The 18,690-nt window shown below is 41.5% G+C and overlaps 1 long non-coding RNA gene and 1 pseudogene across 1 annotated transcript; one reads left to right on the top strand and one right to left on the bottom strand.

The window, feature by feature from the left end:
- Positions 1–207: 207 nt before the first annotated feature.
- LOC111964683 (UBX domain-containing protein 11-like) lies at positions 208–12,273 on the bottom strand (annotated as a pseudogene).
- A 2,158-nt stretch (positions 12,274–14,431) lies between these two features.
- Positions 14,432–17,843, top strand: LOC111965257 (uncharacterized). The gene is made up of 3 exons (XR_002877489.2): positions 14,432–14,559; positions 14,755–14,781; positions 17,544–17,843. It is a non-coding gene; the product is annotated as an uncharacterized lncRNA (long non-coding RNA).
- Positions 17,844–18,690: the final 847 nt, after the last annotated feature.

The following is an 18,690-nucleotide window of genomic DNA, read 5'->3' as shown; positions in this document are numbered from 1 at the left end:
AGTMATGGTTCAAGGTGAATTTTCTGCATCCGCATCAATAATTATGCAAGTATTCCTATGGAAATTAGGATTTTTCCCATGTCATGATCCTGAAGAAAAGAGTTCTGTATGTAAGTGTTGGCACCCCCTAGTGTGACATCCCTTTCAGATCTGAATATACATGCTTATGAAAGTAAATACAGTATTTCATAACCATGAGGAGAGCGACAGGGCGATTGTTGTTCTGTCATTGAGGTGGGCCTGGCTTAGTTCAGAGCAGCATTGGGAGTGAGCCCACAGGAGAGGAGTGTCTGAGAGTCCTCACTGTACCAGTGCTGTGGGAACACACTGGTGTCATATGCTGGGGCATCAGTCCATCTGAAATTGTGAGGGGGGAGAGAGTTGATAGTGATGGCACAGGACTGGGCTTTCATAACATGTCAAACCGACTGGGATGCGACTTAGTTCTGGTATGCAGATTGTCACTGATCATTTGGACAAATCGCAATTCCCCATTTTAGAGGAGTGGATACTTCACGAGCCTCGTTGGTACATTTTCTAGCACGTCTCCTCCCCCGAGAATTACATTTTTTTCAATGTAGGAGGTGGATCAGCTTTAATATTGCAAATAGAAGCCACAATCAATGTAATTGTCTGCATTTACTTTATACATATAATATAATAGATATATTATTACAGTATATCACAAAAGTGAGTACACCCCTCACATTTTTGTAAATATTTGAGTATATTTTTCAATGTGACAACACTGAAGAAATGACACTTTGCTACAATGTAAAGTAGTGAGTGTAGCAGCTTGTATAACAGTGTAAATTTGCTGTCCCTCAAAATACACTCAACACACAGCCATTAATGTCTAAACCGCTGGCAACAAAAGTGAGTACACCCCTAAGTGAAAATGTCCAAATTGGGCCCAATTAGCCATTTTCCCTCATGTCATGTGACTCATTAGTGTTACAAGGTGTCAGTGTGAATGGGGAGCAGGTGTGTTAACTTTGGTGTCATCCTCTCACACTCCCTCATACTGACTGGTCACTGTAAGTTCAACATGGCACCTCATGGCAAAAGAACTCTCTGAGGATCTGAAAAAAAGAATTGTTTGCGTTCTACATAAAGATGCCTGGGCTATAAGAAGATGCCAAGACCCCTGAAACTGAGCTGCAGCACGGTGGCCAAGACCATACAGCGGTTTAACTGGACAGGTCCACTCAGAACAGGCCTCGCCAATGGTCGACAAAGAAGTTGAGTGCACGTGTCAGCGTTCATATCCAGAGGTTTTTCTTTGGGAAATAGACGTATGAGTGCTGCCAGCATTGCTGCAAGGTTGAAGGGGTGGGGGGTCAGCCTGTCAGTGCTCAGACATACGCAGTACACTGCATCAAATTGGTCTGCATGGCTGTCGTCCCAGAAGGAAGCCTCTTCTAAAGATGATGCCAAGAAAGCCCGCAAACAGTTTGCTGAAGCAAGCAGACTAAGGACATGGATTACTGGAACCATGTCCTGTGGTCTGATGAGCCAAGATAAACTTATTTGGTTCAGATGGTGTCAAGCGTGTGTGTGCGGCACCAGGTGAGGAGTACAAAGACAGTGTGTCTTGCCTACAGTCAAGCATGGTGGTGGGAGTGTCATGGTCTGGGGCTGCATGAGTGCTGCCGGCACTGGAGCTACAGTTCATTGGAGGGAACCGAATGAATGCAACAGTGTACTGTGACATACTGAAGCAGAGCATGATCCCTCCTTCGGAGACTGGCCGCAGGGCAGTATTGCCAACATGATAACGACCCCAAACACACGCTCCAAGACGACCACTGCCTTGCTAAAGAAGCTGAGGGTAAAGGTGATGGGACTGGCCCAGCATGTCTCCAGACCTAAACCTATTGAGCATCTGTGGGCATCCTCAAAATGGGAAGGTGGAGGAGATGGCAAGGTCTCTAACATCCACCAGCTCCGTGATGTCGTCATGGAGGAGTGGAAGAGGACTCCAGTGGCAACCTGTGAAGCGTCTGGTGAACTCCATGCCCAAGAGGGTTAAGGCAGTGCTGGAAAATTGATGGTGGCCACAAATATTGACACTTTGGGCCCAATTTGGACATTTTCACTTAGGGGGTACTCACTTTTGTTGCCAGCGGGTTTAGACATTAATGGCTGCTGTGTTGAGTTATTTTGAGGACAGCAAATTTACACTGTTATACAAGCTGTACATCACTACTTTACATTGTAGCAAAGTGTCCTTTCTTCAGTGTTGTCACATGAAAAGATATACTCAAATATTTACAAAAATGTGAGGGGTGTACTCACTTTTGTGATATACTGTATTATATACATATATATACACACATATTACCAGTCGAAATTGTGGACACTTTACTCATTCAAGGGTTTCTTATTTTTACTATTTTTTTTTACATTGCAGAATAATAGTGAAGACATCAACTATGAATCACATATGATCATGTAATGAAAAAGTGTTTAAACAAATCAAATATATTTAATTTCTTCAAAGACCCTTTTGCGTTGATTACAGCATTGCACACACTTGGCACACACAAACTCAGTGCCTCTTTGCTTGACATCGTGGGAAAATCAAAAGAAATCAGCCAGACCTCAGAAACAAATGAGACCTCCACAAGTCTGGTTCACCCTGGGAGCAATTTCCAAATGCTGAAGGTAACACGTTCATCTGTCAAATAATAGTACGCGAGTAAAACCCCATGGGACTACGCAGCCGTCATACCGCTCAGGAAGAGATGCATTCGTCTCCTAGAGATGAACGTACTTTGGTGTGAAAAGTGAAATCAATCCTAGAACAACAGCAAAGGACCTTGTGAAGATGCTGAGAAACAGGTACAATTATATCTATATCCACAGTAAAAACAAGTCCTATATCAACATAACCTGAAAGAAGCCACTGCTCCAAAACCTCCCATAAAAAAGCCAGACTACGATTTGCAACTGCACATGGGGACAAATATCGTACTTTTTGGAGAAATGTCCCCTGGTCTGATGAAACAAAATAGAACTGTTTGGCCATAATGACAATTGTTATGTTTTGGAGGAAAAAGGGGAAGCTTGCAAGCCGAAAGAACACCATCCCAACTGTGAAGCACAGGCCGTGGCAGCATCATGTCGTGGGAGTGCTGTTGCAAGAGACTGGTGCACTTCACAAAATAGATGGAATTATAAGGAGGGAAATTATGTGGAATAATTGAAGCAACATCTCAAGACATCAGTCAGGAAGTTAAAGCTGTCGCAAATGGGTCTTCCAAATGGACAATGACCCCAAGCATTCTTCCAAAGTTGAGGCAAAATGGCTTAAGGACAACAAAGTCAAGGTATTAGAGTGGCCATCACAAAGCCCTGATCTCAACCCTATAGAAAATGTGTGGGCAGAACTGAAAAAGCGTGTGTGAGCAAGGAGGCCTACCAACCTGACTCAGTTACACCTCTGTCAGGGAGGAATGGGCCAAAATTCACCCAACTTTTTGTGGGAAGCTTGTGGAAGGCTACCCGAACCATTTGGCCCAAGTTAAACAATTTAAAGGCAATACTAATTGAGTTACACTCAAAAGGTATTGCCTTTTGAGTTACACTCAATTAGTATTGCCTTTAAATTGTTTAACTCAATTAGTATTGCCTTTAAATTGTTTAACTCAATTAGTATTGCCTTTAAATTGTTTATGTAAACTTCTGACCCACTGGGAATGTGATGAAATAAATAAAAGCTGAAATAAATAATTCTCTCTACTATTATTCTGACATTTCACAGTCTTAAAATAAAGTGGTGATCCTAACTGACCTAAAACAGGGGATTTTTACTAGGATAAAATGTCAGAAATTGTGAAAACTGAGTTTAAATGTATTTGGATGAGGTGCATGTAAACTTTCAACTTCAACTGTAGGTGTGTCCAAACTTTTGACTGGTACTGTATATTTTCAACTGTGCTGTTATGTTTCACAAAATTTCTGAACCTACTGTATATACATTTTATGGACACAGTATATTTTACATGAGTTTTCTTGTTTTTTGGTTATTTTTAGTCCCACCATTCAGCTACCCTCAACCCCTCCCAATATAAATATTTGAACACCATCTAGTTTTGATTTCTATTTGCCATATATTTTTCAATTGTGCTGTGACGTTTCAAAAAAGTACTGAACCTTTCTATTCTCATAGTTTCTACAGATTGTAAATCAAAGAGAAACATTTTTGCTAAGATATTTATATACAGTATTTTATACAATTGATCGATTGTCAATGACTTTTCAGATCACCCAGTAGTGCTATTTGCAGAGTTAACACCAGGTAAATTCCTGAACCTGCGACCAAAAACAAGCTACATATGGACAGTACCAAAACAAATTATGTAATGATTCTGTCTCTTCGCAGCAAWATCTGAAGAGCTGGGATGGTTGTATCCATCATATACAGTGGCTTCGGACCCCTAGACCTTTTTCCACATTTTGTTAGGTTACAGCCTTATTCTAAAATTGATTTAATTGTTTTTTCCCCCTCATTAATCTAAACGCAATACCCCATAATGACRAAGCAAAAACAGGTTTCGAAATGTTTGCTAATTTATGAAAAATAAACATGTTACATTTACATAAGTATTCAGACCCTTTACTCAGTACTTTGTTGAAGCACCTTTGGCAGCAATTACATTCTTGCGTCTTCTTGGGTATGACGGCACACCTGTATTTGGGGAKTTTCTCCTATTCTTCTCTGCAGATCCTCTCAAGCTCTGTCAGGCTGGATGGGGAGCGTTGCTGCACAGCTWTTTTCAGGTCTCTCCAGAGATGTTCGATCGGGTTTAAGTCCGGGCTCTGACTGGGCACTCAAGGACATTCAGAGATTTGTCCCGAAGCCACTCCTGCGTTGTCTTGGCTGTGTGCTTAGGGTCGTTTTCCTGTTGGAAGGTGAACCTTCGCCCCAGTCTGAGGTCCTGAGCGCTCTGGAGCAGGTTTTCATCAAGGATCTCTCTGTACTTTGCTTTATTCATCTTTCCCTTGGTCCTGACTAGTCTCCCAGTCCCTGCCGCTGAAAAACATCCCCACAGCATGATGCTGCCACCAGCATGCTTCACCGTAGGGATGGTGCCAGATTTCATCCAGACATGATGCTTGGCATTCATGCCAAAGAGTTGAAACTTGKTTTCATCAGACCAAAGAATCTTGTTTCTCATGTAGTCTTTACGTGCCTTTTGGCAAACTCCAAGCGGGCTGTCATGTGCCTTCTACTGAGGAGTGGCTTCCGTCTGGCCACTCTACCATAAAGGCCTGATAGGTGGAGTGCTGCAGAGATGGTTGTCCTTATGGAAGATTCTCCCATCTCCACAGAGGATATCTGGAGCTCCTTCAGTGACCATCGGGTTCTTGGTCACCTCCCTGACCAAGGCCCTTCTCCCACAATTGCTCAGTTTGGCCAAGCGGCCAGCTCTAGGAAGAGTCTTGGTGCTTCCAAACTTCTTCCATTTAAGAATGATGGAGTCCACTTTGTTCTTGGGGACCTTCAATGCTGCAGAAATGTTTTGGTACCCTTCCGCAGATGTGCATCGACACAATCCTTTCTCGGAGCTCTACGGACAATTCCTTCCACCTCATGGCTTGGTTTTTGCTCTGACATGCACTGTCAACTGTGGGACCTTATATAGACAGGTGTGTGCCTTTCCAAATCAAGTCCAATCAAGTTGTAGAAACATCTCAAGGATGATCAATGGAAACAGGATGCACCTCAGCTCAACTTTGAGTCTCATAGCAAAGGGTCTGAATACTTATATTTTTAATACATTTGCAAAACTTTAGAAAAACCTATTTTTGCTTTGTCATTATGGGGTATTGTGTGTACATTCTTTTTATTTATTCCATTTTAGAATAAGGCTGTAAYGTAACAAAATGTGGAAAAAGTCAAGGGGTCTGAATACTTTCAGGAGGCACTGTGTGTATACTATTCTATTGGTTGCAAGAATTTTGTATAATTTAAATTGAATAACTATTACGTTTTGAGTCTGGTGTCGTTTTGTGTATCAATTCATAAACCATGTGCCAGGTACATTGAAAATCTCTTCGCAACTATTTTGCAATCTGTATGGCACAGCTGTCAATTTTTTGGTCCTTAAATGAAACTGGTGTACTTTTTTTTATTTATCACAATTTTCTTGAACCTATTTTGGTTTTTAATGCAGGGTCGACAGACAAGTTCCTTGCCTTCTCCCTTTTCCATTTGCCTCTTCCATTTTTGCGGTATGCAAGATTTTAGTTCTGGGTGTCCGAGATTAACATGACCCAAAAGTCACTGTGACTAAGATGAAATACTGTGAACCTGATGGACTTCCTGGGCAAAATACTCTGCACAGCATTTTGTGGTAATGGCTCCCAACCCACCTGTGCTTGTCCAGATACTGGTGCAGGTGACCTATGGTCYCTGAGAAGTGCATTTTCATGATGTAGGTGTGCTCGACCTCCTCTGACTTCACCCTCAGTGTGGTGACATCACGGGCCTAGTGGGGGGGGATCAGTCTCATGCAACTCCAACCTGAGTTAGAGTAGGAGACAACAGGTTCATAACCCACATTAGCAAATGTGTGTCCCTCTTTCAGGGTCTTCTCTGTCACAAGGTCCCACAAGGCCCCCTAGTGGTGGAAGTGAAAGTATTGTGCATAGTTCTAGACACCTGCATACCTCTCTTTCAAGGCCTGTAGCACTGGTGTGTCTATGAGGGTCACCGCATGGCTGATGGAGCATCAGAAGAGCCCTAAACACAAGACACAGGCATGTACTAACATATAGTATACACGCGTTCATCATCTACAGGTATAAGCAGAAACATGCAACAGATCTCAGTCTCACCTGCAGACTGGCTTTCACTGAGTCCCTGATGTCAATCACTCTACCAGCCTTCACCAACACCTTGGGCAGCCTGTTCAGCAATTGGTCCATTGTCAGTGTTCTGCCTGTGGCGAACTCAATGTTCAAGTCAGAGCAAAATAGGCTTGGGGTGAATCTCAAGTGACATATAGTTCAACCAACTTCAAGTATGAAATCCAATTAATTCATTGATTCCTTGTGTCCTCTCTCCTCGCCTCCTCAAAGGAGATCCAAGGTTTCTTCCCATCTCATGCATGTTCAGGAGGAGGCGRGGAGAGAGGACTCGAGGAATCCCAAAAAATACAATTGAGATTCCACCCCTGCAGTTGGTTCAACTAGAGTGTAAAGTGTTTTTGGGAACAAATTGAAGCGATACAGAGGGGACCGACCGGGTATCTGGGAGACGGCACAGTACGCGTGTTCTAGGCTGTCTGTTGATTTCTCCCCCTCTGTGCATCCAACCACAGCCTGCCCCATCCCAGGGAACTCCGCCCACGGTCGMCTCTCTTGGAACTCCTCCTCTCGCCTGTCGYGAACCTGTGTACACCAAAAGACGACGTGCCACTACTCACCACATAACAAACAGGAAATACATTGTCCATGTAGTCAGTTTTCCTACCGTAAGCACATTTGAAATTCACGCGTGCACACAAAGCACACACACACACACACACACACCTGAAAGGGCACCCCATCTGCAAACCTGTCCTGTAGCTCAGAAGGGAAGTATCCGTCCATCAGGTCTTGCATGCACTGCTGTAAAGTCACGAGCGGCAGGGTGTCAGACACACTGGACTGAGATCCAAACGGAGCTTTCTGTACTTAGTTATTCTGTCAGCTACAATCTGAGAGAGAGACAATATATGGAAACATTGAAATCAAAGAATGTTCAGTGAAAATGTATCTAAAGCCATGTCTGGTTCAACTATCTAGTCTGTTTCAGGGCCTGGTCTAGGTATGTTGTACTCTCTCGTAATAGCCTTAACAGTAGCTGATTTGGTTCTGGGTGCTGAGACTATGTACTGACTAGCCAGTCAGAGTGTAGCGAGTATTCCCTATACAGTCTCTGTCTGTACCTGTGTGCTGGCTTCCTGGTAAGAGCGGAAGGGCCCATTGAACATGAAGATGCCATTGCTGTAGAGTCTTAGTGGAATGAGGTGCTGCTGGGCCAGCTGTGCCCCTCTGGACGTGACCCTGACGAAGGACTCTCCCTCCCCAGCCAGGATGTTCAACTGCTGGATGTTCTGGAGCACCAGGTCAAAGTTCATCTGGACGTTTCTCCTGGCCACAGAGGTCTCTGCAAAACACAGGCCACCATAATAMGTGAATGCATAATTAAAGATGTTCTGTTTGAAAACCACCCGGCATCACATGAACACAGCTCTGTAAAACTTTACTGCTGCATTGAAAAAAACATCAAAGTCGTGAAAGAAACCACTCTTCGGTGTTGTTTGGCAGCTGCTTTGTACGGTTGGAAATGGCAGTTTGAAGATGTGATTTGATTAGGTTTCACTTCACGTGTATATTGAAAGTCAGGCCTAAGGTGAGGATTAGTGGGTTACTGAGWACTGGGGCTGCCTGTTAAGGAGGGTGTACTGTTACAGCATGTTCAGATAGAAATGTATCATGTAGAAAGAATATGACTGTCAGAATAGGGAATCTTAGCAGCTCTATTAACTGCTTTTTYAGTCACTGCAGGCTTCCCTTTGTGGTCTCAAACTGGTCTTGAATGTACAAAAAACTCAATTCAWGACCTTTACCAGAGCTAGAACTYTGCCATAGAAGGTTAGCATTGTCACATCTGGTGGATTAACCATTRAAAAAGTGTCATCCTACAAATACCTAGGTATTTGGTTGGATGACAAGTTGTCCTTTAAAGTTCATGTGGATGATCTTGTGACAAAGCTTAAATTGAAATTGGGTTTTTATTTTCGTAATAAGGCTTGCTTCCCGCTTATGGCTAGAAAGAAGCTTGTTCAGGCCACTTTTCTCTCTGTAATTGATTATGGTGACTTGTTGTATATGCATGCAACCTCCTCTGTCTTAGAGACTGGACTCTGTTAATCATGCATCCTTGCACTTTATTACAAATGCCAAGTCACTTACCCACCATTGCACATTGTACCAAGTGGTAGGTTGGACCTCACTTTATATGCGCAGAAAGATACATTTGTATGTGTTCATCTACAAAGCCCTTCTGGGTAAACTCCCTCTTTACCTCTGTAGTCTGGTCTCCTTCACCACCAGCAGGTAAACTCCCTCTTTACCTCTGTAGTCTGGTCTCCTTCACCACCAGCAGTTACCATACCATGTTAGGTGGTTGCTACTAAAAGTCCCCAGAACATTCACAGTATTAGGCAAGACTGCCTTCTCTTTTTGTGCACCAGACTCATGGAATAATCTACAATCCATGCTTCATCTAGATATGTTAGTGCCACTGAACGAATTTAAAATATTGACGGGAGACTCTGTTACAGAGGAGTGTAAATGCTTTTTTTAGGCTGGATCATGTTGTATTGTATTGTTGTATGTTTTAATTATGTAATGTAATAATTGTTGCTGCTTTCTTGGCCAGGTCTCCCTTGAAAAAGAGACTCTGGGTCTCAATGGGCTTTTCCTGGTTAAATGTCTATCTGCAACATAAGGTTCAGCACTTAATACGGCCCTGGTTTCTTTACCTGGCTGCCACCCCTCAGAGCTCTGGGTCTGCTCAGCTTCCTTTACTTCCTGTTGTGTTGAACTCCTCTTCGCACCCTAGATCATGCTGTACTCATGCTGTACTCATTCAGAAACCACTGAGTGGTTAAAAAACCCACTGTGAATTTAAAAAAAATACTTTTCAGTGACATTGGTTAAAGAGGTGAACTAAACTATAGAACAGACTTAAATATGAGTCAACCACCACAACTCAACTTCTATGTTATACTGTATGTAGAAAAGTTCAAGTCTAAATTGGACAAGCACTGACTTCGTAAGATATATTGTGAATCACACAGACACAGGTTCGTGCTTCCATGGCTTTCAATACAGTGCGGTCCATCCATGTCTGTGCAATGTACCAAACTGTTAGCTGAGGACCAAAAAAGACATTGCAACAAAAACATTGCTCCGTTGTATCACCATGGCGATGAGAACACTGTATAGGCCTAGATGGGGCTGTATTTCTATAAATATATGAATACTAGACCTATGTGTGTTGTGACTGGAGCTCTGTGGTTCCAGAACTGTGTGAGATATACGATAGGCTGAAATAACTTTTTCCCCATTTTGTTACGTTACAGCCTTAATCTAAAATAGATTAAATAGCTTTTTTCCCCCTCATCAATCTACACACAAAACCCCATAATTACAAAGCAAAAACAGGTTTTTAGAAATTGTAGAAAATGTATAAATCATATTTTTTTACTGAAATATCACATTTATGTAAGTATTCAGACTCTTTACTCAGTACTTTGTTGAAGCACCATTGGCAGCGATTACAGCCTTGAGTCTTCTTGCGTATGACGCAACAAGCTTGGCACACCTGTATTTGGGGAGTTTCTCCCATTCTTCTCTGCAGATCCTCTGAACCTCTGTCAGGTTGGATGTGGAGCATCGCTGCACAGATATTTTCAGGTCTCTCCAGAGACGTTCGATCGGGTTTAAGTCCGGGCTCTGGCTGGGCCACTCAAGGACATTCAGAGACTTGTCCCAAAGCCACTCCTGCATTGTCTTGGCTGTGTGCTTAGGGTTGTTGTCCTGTTGGAAGCTGAACCCTCGCCCCAGTCTGAGTTCCTGAGCGCTCTGGAGCAGGTTTTCATCGAGGATCTCTCTGCTCCGTTCATCTTTCCCTCGATCCTGACTAGTCTCCCAGTCCCTGCCACTGAAAACATCCCCACAGTATGATGCTGCCACCACCATGCTTCACCGTAGGGATGGTTCCAGGTTTCCTCCATACGTGATGCTTGACTTTCAGGCCAAATAGTTCTCACAGAGTGATTATCGGGTTCTTGGCACCTCCCTGACCAAGGCCCTTCTCCAACGTTTGGCCGGGCGGCCAGCTCTAGGAAGAGTCTTGGTGGTTCCAAACTTCTTCCATTTAAGAATGATGGAGGCCACTGTGTTCTTGGGGACCTTCAATGCTGCAGAAATTTTTTGATACCCTCCCCAGATCTGTGCCTCGACACAATCCTGTCACGGAGCTCTACGGACAATTCCTTTTTGCTCTGACATGCACTGTCAACTGTGGGACCTTATATAGACACGTGTGTGCCTTCCAATCATGTCCAATCAATGAAGTTTACCACAGGTGGACTCCAATCAAGTTGTAGAAACATCTCAAGGATGATCAATGGAAACAGGATGCACCTGAGCTCAACTTCGAGTCTCATAGCAAAAGGTCTGAATACTTATGTAAATAAAGTATTTTCTACAAACATTTCGAAAAACCTGTTTTTGCTTTGTCATTATGGGGTATTGTGTGTAGATGAGAGAAAAAAAACTATTTAATAAATTTTACAATAAGTCTGTAACGTAACAAAATGTGGAAAAAGTCAAGGGGTCTGAATACTTTCTGAATGCGCTGTATACCGTATATTCCTTTGGCGAAACATTTCATGGGTAGTTGAGGTAGTTAATTACTTTTTTGCCATGTTGCAGTGTAGCTAACTACTGAAAAGACTACGAAGATTTGAATTTAGGTAAACTACCACCAAGCTACTGCAAAATGTAGGTAAATGACTATTTCAATGACATAGTGGAACTACTCCCAAACACTGTCTGTTTTCAACTCGACAGCACAACTTTGGAAAATATGTGGCTGTTTGAGGAGGTCTCTTATTACCTCATCACACAAACTATAATAACTATCTTGTCATTCAATATATGAGAAGTGTCTTATACAATCCATAGTATAAGGAATCTCTTGTCAAGCAAACTATAAGGAACAAAGGTCAACTATAGAATACCAATGCAACATTCACACGTTTGGCAGATTTTGTGTAGAAAACATTTACCGGCACCTTTTAGCTACTGCTCACACATACTGTAGCAGGAGTATGTGTAGACTTATCACTTGTACGACAGGCATCCTGTATGTACAACTTCATCAGCATTCTGTGGTTGAGCTTTCCTTTAAAATGCATGCTTTTGATTGGGTGTTGTGGAGGATCACAGAGGTTGATGTGGTTGAGGTCGATTTCAGATCTAACCAAAACCCTTGTCACAGGAGCTCGATGCAGAGTTGTTACCGTTTTTTTCCATCGATTGCAACGGAAAGTCGCTCTGGATAAGTGTGTGCTGAATGACTCAAATGTAAYGTACAATGTAATTTGTATGTCTGAAGGTGTGTCGTACTTGGCTCCCCTTGTGGTCAACGTCCAGGGCTTGGGTCTTCACCTTGGTCTCCAGCAGGGTCAGCATCTGTATCATGGAGGGCATTAGCTCAAAATCACTAAGGGGTGGCACCTGTAGGGTTCAGTCAGAATTCACTAGATCAGGCAGCGCAATACCTGTATAATAAAGGCTACTGTATGACACTCGGAAGATGGGGGGGTTTTTTCCCCCCAAAGAGTCTTCCGGCACAGTGATGCATTGTTACTGATTCTGAGAACACTCTGTTTGTTACTGTCCATTATCAGAAACCCAAGCTGTCTTTTTTGAAACCCACATTTGTGACCACAGTGCTGTATTAGGAAAATGAGACACTTTATTTTGTGGTCCATGCACACAACATACAAATCTAACAACCATGCATGAGATTTCCAGKGTTATCGAAATTGTATGTGCTCACTGCACTTATTTTCGAACATGAATGTGATGTGGACGTCGGATGTGACGTTGGTTGTGGTTGTGAATATTTCAGCACAGGGAAAGTTGCAAGGACATCAAAGAAACATACAAAAGGAGTTGCTTTTCCTTTGTTTGGCCTTTGATTTGGAAGGACAGGCAATATCAGTGGCTTGAGTCTGAGGCGTAAGGTGATTCAAAGTAGAGACATCATTCAGCAGAGTAGCTTCATATTCTAAAGAAAAAATAAGAAAAGAAAGAAAAAAAAACAGAATGACCCCAGGTTTTTAAAGAACTATATTCAGAGGCAGCATAGGTTTCAAATCATTGGATATCTCATAGTTAGACTATGGCAGGATTCCCCAACTGGCGGCCCRCTGGACGAATTCGGCCCGTGGGKGATTTTATTTGGCCATCCAAGTTTTATGAGCAATAAATAATACTAAAATGTTTTTTTRTTTTTGTTGTTGTTCATAAACGACTAAAAACACCAGCAAATCAGCTCCAAGTGATTTTMATTWTGGAAATCTATTCCAAAGTATTCCCACGCACCAGAGAGATATGTGATCTTATACAAATGTAAGCAAGGTTTGAAATTATTATGATTAGTAAAAWAGTATATCTTCTTGTGGTCAATTTGCAGTCTACAAATGATTTGTAATATATTCCGCCCCYTCCCTGACCATCTGCTCTAGAAAAYAATCTGCTTTTAAATACCTTCATTCCATACCTGCAAATGGATTCTCCTTGAAAGGCACTCATCTCTTATTTGAGCAAAATTAGCAATCATCAGTAACGCAAATAAACATGGACATCCATCTAATTGCAATACTTTTTGTCTTGGAAAAGATCCACTTTATTTTCTCTCGAACATACCCTTGATGATTCCATGGGCCCAGGAAGAGGAACCTGTCRGTTTTTCCCCAACATTGAAAGTGGTGAGCTCATCTCCTGACATTCATAAAACACTTGGGTTCGATAGGATGCACAAATGGCTAGCAGACTAGTTTACAGAGGTCATTTTGTGATTCATCAATGAATGTAAAAAACACAATATTTATGAGCACCTGGCTGACATTGACATGGTTGACGTGCAAGCACATAGCAGCTAAAAACGCAAAATAAATGTCCTGAAAGTCTACACTTGTTTCAGTTATTAAACTCAATAAAMGAAAGTAACTTTTATTTGCCATGCAATGAATTTATAATTACTTACAAGTGAATGGCTCTAGATTCTGTAGGTTGGAATATTATTACTAAATGATTGTTTGGAGTTCATTGCGATTGTTAACGTGGATCGTGACRTTTCAGTGGCTCGTTGCTGGTTCCAGAATTCAATACACCCTCTTTCCAGCCGTGAGGAACCCGCCAAAGGGATACGTTGTAATTCAAAGTGATACATTGTAATTCAAAGTATGACATTGTAATCAGCCATCGACAAACCTTGACATGAATTGAACGATGTATCCAAACACCAGTCTACTTTTATTTCAAAAGTTGTCACACACCTAGCCCTRGATCAGACCACATACTAGGCATGCTATACAAAACACAACAACACAATACAATAACCTACAATACAATGYAACACGATACAATAAATAGGCTATCGACCTATATGGAAAAATAGAAGAATAGAAAAATACCCATCTGTTTCATTCGTGCCAAATAATTTGTAGGCCCTATTAAAGTGAATTTACACTGCTCATGACTGTAAAACAAATGTCTGTTCTTGTGCACATGCAGTCATGGTGCACACACCCCTTTCAGACCCATCCTCTTCTAGCTGAAATAGACACAGATACACTTTTGCTGTTCAGAGACTCAACCCTCTTCAACATGAACAAAGCTCTGTTCTGTGCTGTCTTCATCTTGCTGGTGCTTTCTGTGTTCACAGAGGCCACGGAAGAGAATTCTCCAAAGGCCAAGGTAAGAACCAACATATCAGTATTAGTAAAGTATTAAGTAGAGATTAAACATTAATTGTAGAGTTCAGCAATTGTATACATATCATCAATAGCACTAACTTGTGGTGATTAGTTTCCAGGTATTGTGTTAACATTTAGGTAACAGCCTAAAGTGTTGTGAAATGTCTAAAATGGTCCTATGTCCTTCGTCTTTCAGGTGAATGGAACCAGCGTCTCTGACAAGGTATTCCCATTTTTTACAAATTGATTGAGCTAATCAGTGAATTGGAGATAGAGAGGGGAATTGTAAACTAAGAAAGTGTCTATAGGCCTACCCACCATAAGGGTTGTTCTTGAATTGCGGTGGTATTTGGGTGTGGCATTTTGGAGGAGAAAAAAATGAACTTCATTTTTCTCTATTTTTTTAAATTAAATGTATTGGGTACATCTTCCCATTGTAAATGAACTAATATGGTAGCTTAATGACTTTTAATAATGTTTTACTAKTATGATAACATCGTGCCACCAGCAGGAGTAGTTACACCAGTGACGSTAACTCCAATGGCAACATTTTGGTAATTGAGGATTTTCGAAAATGGAGGGCACAGATGCTCGAATCGAGTCATTAAAACGTAAAAAATAATTGACCAAAGTGTTTTTGATTCATAATTTTGCTCACAGTGTAATTTCCCTTCATTTAACATTTGTAACACCAATTAMTCTATTTAGACACACCAAATGATCAATGGAATCCTCAAATGTATGAGACACTAAAAGGGTGTGATTAGCTAATAATTGTATTTAATATAGACCTTTCCAGTGCAACACTTTTCCACTGGAGGTCAATGCAAGGTCCTTGTAAATCTTTGTAATGAGTGATTTTCAAGGTGGTTACACCAATGGKGATAAAACTTAGGGACACGTATTATATTTGTAAAAATAGTAATAGCCTGTTTTGTTTTTATTGATAAGTACAATRTACAGTTGATGTCGGAAGTTTACATACACCTCAGCCAAATACATTTAAACTCAGTTTTTCACAATTCCTGACATTTAATCCTAGTAAAAATTCCTTGTCTAGGCCAGTTAGGATCACCACTTTATTTAAGAATCAGAACTGTCAGAATAATAGAGAGAAAGATTTATTTAAGCTTTTATTTCTTTCATCACATTCCATGGTCAGAAGTTTACATACACTCAATTAGTTTTGGTAGCATTGCCTTTAAATTGTTTAACTAGGGTCAAACTTTCGGGTAGCCTTCCACAAGCTTCTCACAATAAGTTGGTGAATTTTGGCCCATTCCTCCTGACAGAGCTGGTGTAATGAGTCAGGTTTGTAGGCTCCTTGCTCGCACATGCTTTTTCAATTCTGCCACAAATTTTTATAGGATTGAGGTCAGGCTTTGTATGGCACTCCAATATCCTTGACTTTGTTGTCCTTAAGCATTTTGCCACAACTTTGGAAGTATGCTTGGGGTCATTGTTCATTTGGAAGACCATTTGCGACCAAGCTTTTAACTTCCTGACTGATGTCTTAAGATGTTGTTTCAATATATCCACATAATTTTCCTCCTCATGATGCATCTATTATTGTGAGTGCACCAGTTCTCATGCAGCAAAGCACCCCACAACATGATGCGCACGCCCGTGCTTCATGGTTGGATGGTGTTCTTCGGCTTGCAAGCATCTTTTTCCTCGAACATAACAATGGTCATTATGGCCAAACAATTCTATTTTTGTTTCATCAGACAAGAGGACATTTGTCCAAACAGTACAATCTTTGTCCCCATGTGCAGTTGCAAACTGTAGTCAGACTTTTTATTGGGTTTGGAGCAGTGGCTTTCCTTTCTGAGCGGCTTTCAGTTATGTCAATATAGGATCTTGTTTTACTGTGGATATAGATACTTTTGTACTGTTTTTCCTCAGCACTTTGCTGTGTTCTGGGATTGATTTGCACTTTCGCACCAAAGTACGTTCTCTAAGAGACGAAGGTCTCCTTCCTGACGGTATGACGGCTGTGTGGTCATGGTGTTATACTTGGTATATTGTTTTACAGATGAAATGGTTCAAGGCATTTGAAATTGCTCCCAAGGATAACAACTTGTGAGGTCACAATTTTTTTGAGGTTGGCTGATTCTTTTGATTTCCCATGATGTCACAGCAAAGAGACTGAGTTTAAGATAGGCCTTGAAATACATCCACAGGTGCACTCAATTGACTCAAATGATGTCAATTAGCCTATCAGAAGTTCTAAAGCCATGACATCAATTTTCTGGAATTTTCCAAGCTGTTTAAAGCACGTAACTAGTTTATGCTCAAACTTCATGGCCCACTGGATATTTGTCGAGACAGTTGAATTATAAGTGAAACAATTGTCTGTTAACCAATTGTTGAAAAATTACTTGGATCATGCACATAAGTAATTCTAATCTGAATGCCAACACTATAGTTGTTAACAAAAATTTGTGACGTTCGTAAATGAGTTAGTAATGACCAACCTAAGTGTATTAAAGCTTCGATTCAACTTGTAATGTTTTGTGAAACTTTCTAGAATTAAAAATAATACATGATTGCCACTTTAAATCCCCAAATATACGATATATTACATTAAACAATGCAGTAAACATAACTTTGCATTATAAGCACTTGCAGTATTGTGTTATGACTGATAAAACCATCCAATTTAAACAGAAAACATGTATAATGTGTAACATTTCTCATTTAGGTTTTTTCGTTGGTGTGAGAATGCACAGATATCAAGACCCATAAAGGTTTTCTGCTGTCCGAGAGACCATGTTTGTTTCAGGTTAGAATCCATACTAACAGGGTTATTAAAGGTTATACATGGTTGTTGGTAAGTTGGTTCACATTGTCATCGTTCTCTGGACAGTTCAGGACGCAAAACAAAAGCCTTATGTTCTAGGATAGCCCTTTTTAAAAAAATCTTTCTCTCTCTTTATCTCTCTCTCTGTCTCTCTCTCTCTCTTCCCTCTATCTTCTCTGTAGGCATCGGGGGCAAGCACCTTGGCACTTCCGTTGTTGCTGCAGTTGGTGCTGATGGTTGCACCTGCCTTACTTCCAACTCTGCTGTAGCCCTTGCTATGCTCTCCTTCCACAAGACTCTGCAGAACTTCTGCAAGAACGGGCGCAACAACAATAACAATAGCTTCAATGACTAGGCMTACTATATTTACCGGTGCTGTAGACCCTAGCTGACCCGTTTCCMTGATTGAACACCATGAAATTCTTAACCCAAATGATCTTGTAATAATCATACAGATRCAGAAATAAATGTGTGTATCTACACTCTTCTTGATTTTTTCTTTCTCTGTCTGATAGATGGAGCCGTGTGCAGACTATGCCTATGACATATTGTGGGCTAGGGATAGGCTAGGCCTTGAACAGAAATGACAAAACGTTGATAGTGCCGCAAAACGCACAGCAGGACATAGAAGAGACAAGATGTCAAATGAAAAGCAATACCTCCACCTGGTTTCAAAAATGCTTTCACACATACAATATTGAAAGTCTATACCCCCTTGAACTTTTATTTATTCATTTGGCATTACATAGTGGGATTGAATTATATTTCATCGTAATTYTTTGCCATTGATCTACACAAAATACTCCATAATGTCAAAGTGAAAAGAAAATTCTACACATTTGTACAAATTAATAGAACATGTGTAACTAAACAATAGTTGTCGCATAAGTATTTACCCTCTTTGTTTAGGCAATCCTAAATTAGTTTCTAAGTMAAATTTGGGGCTACTCCCGAGTGGCGCATCTGTCTAAAGCTGCATCGCAGTGCTTGAGGCGTCACTACAGAACCGGGATCGATCCCAGCCTGTGTCATAACCGTCCGTAACCGACCAGGAATCCCATAGGGTGGCGCACAATTGGCCCAGCGTTGTCCGGGTTAGGGGAGGGTTTGGCTGGGAGGGGGGCTTTACTTGGCTCATCGCACTCTAGCGACTCCTTGTACCGGGCCGTGCGCCTCCAGGCTGATTTCGGTCTTCAGTTGAACAGTGTTTCCTCCGACACATTCTTCTGGGTTAAGCAGGCGGGGGTTAAGGAGCCTGGTTTGGCGGGTCATGTTTCAGAGGACGCGTGACTTGACCTTCGCCTCTCCCGAGCCCGTTGGGGAATTGCA

Source organism: Salvelinus sp. IW2-2015, linkage group LG6.1 (genome assembly GCF_002910315.2).
Source record: "Salvelinus sp. IW2-2015 linkage group LG6.1, ASM291031v2, whole genome shotgun sequence".
Lineage (NCBI taxonomy): Eukaryota > Metazoa > Chordata > Actinopteri > Salmoniformes > Salmonidae > Salvelinus > Salvelinus sp. IW2-2015.
Note: the sequence above shows the minus strand (reverse complement) of the source record. Positions and strands in the feature narration are given on the sequence as shown.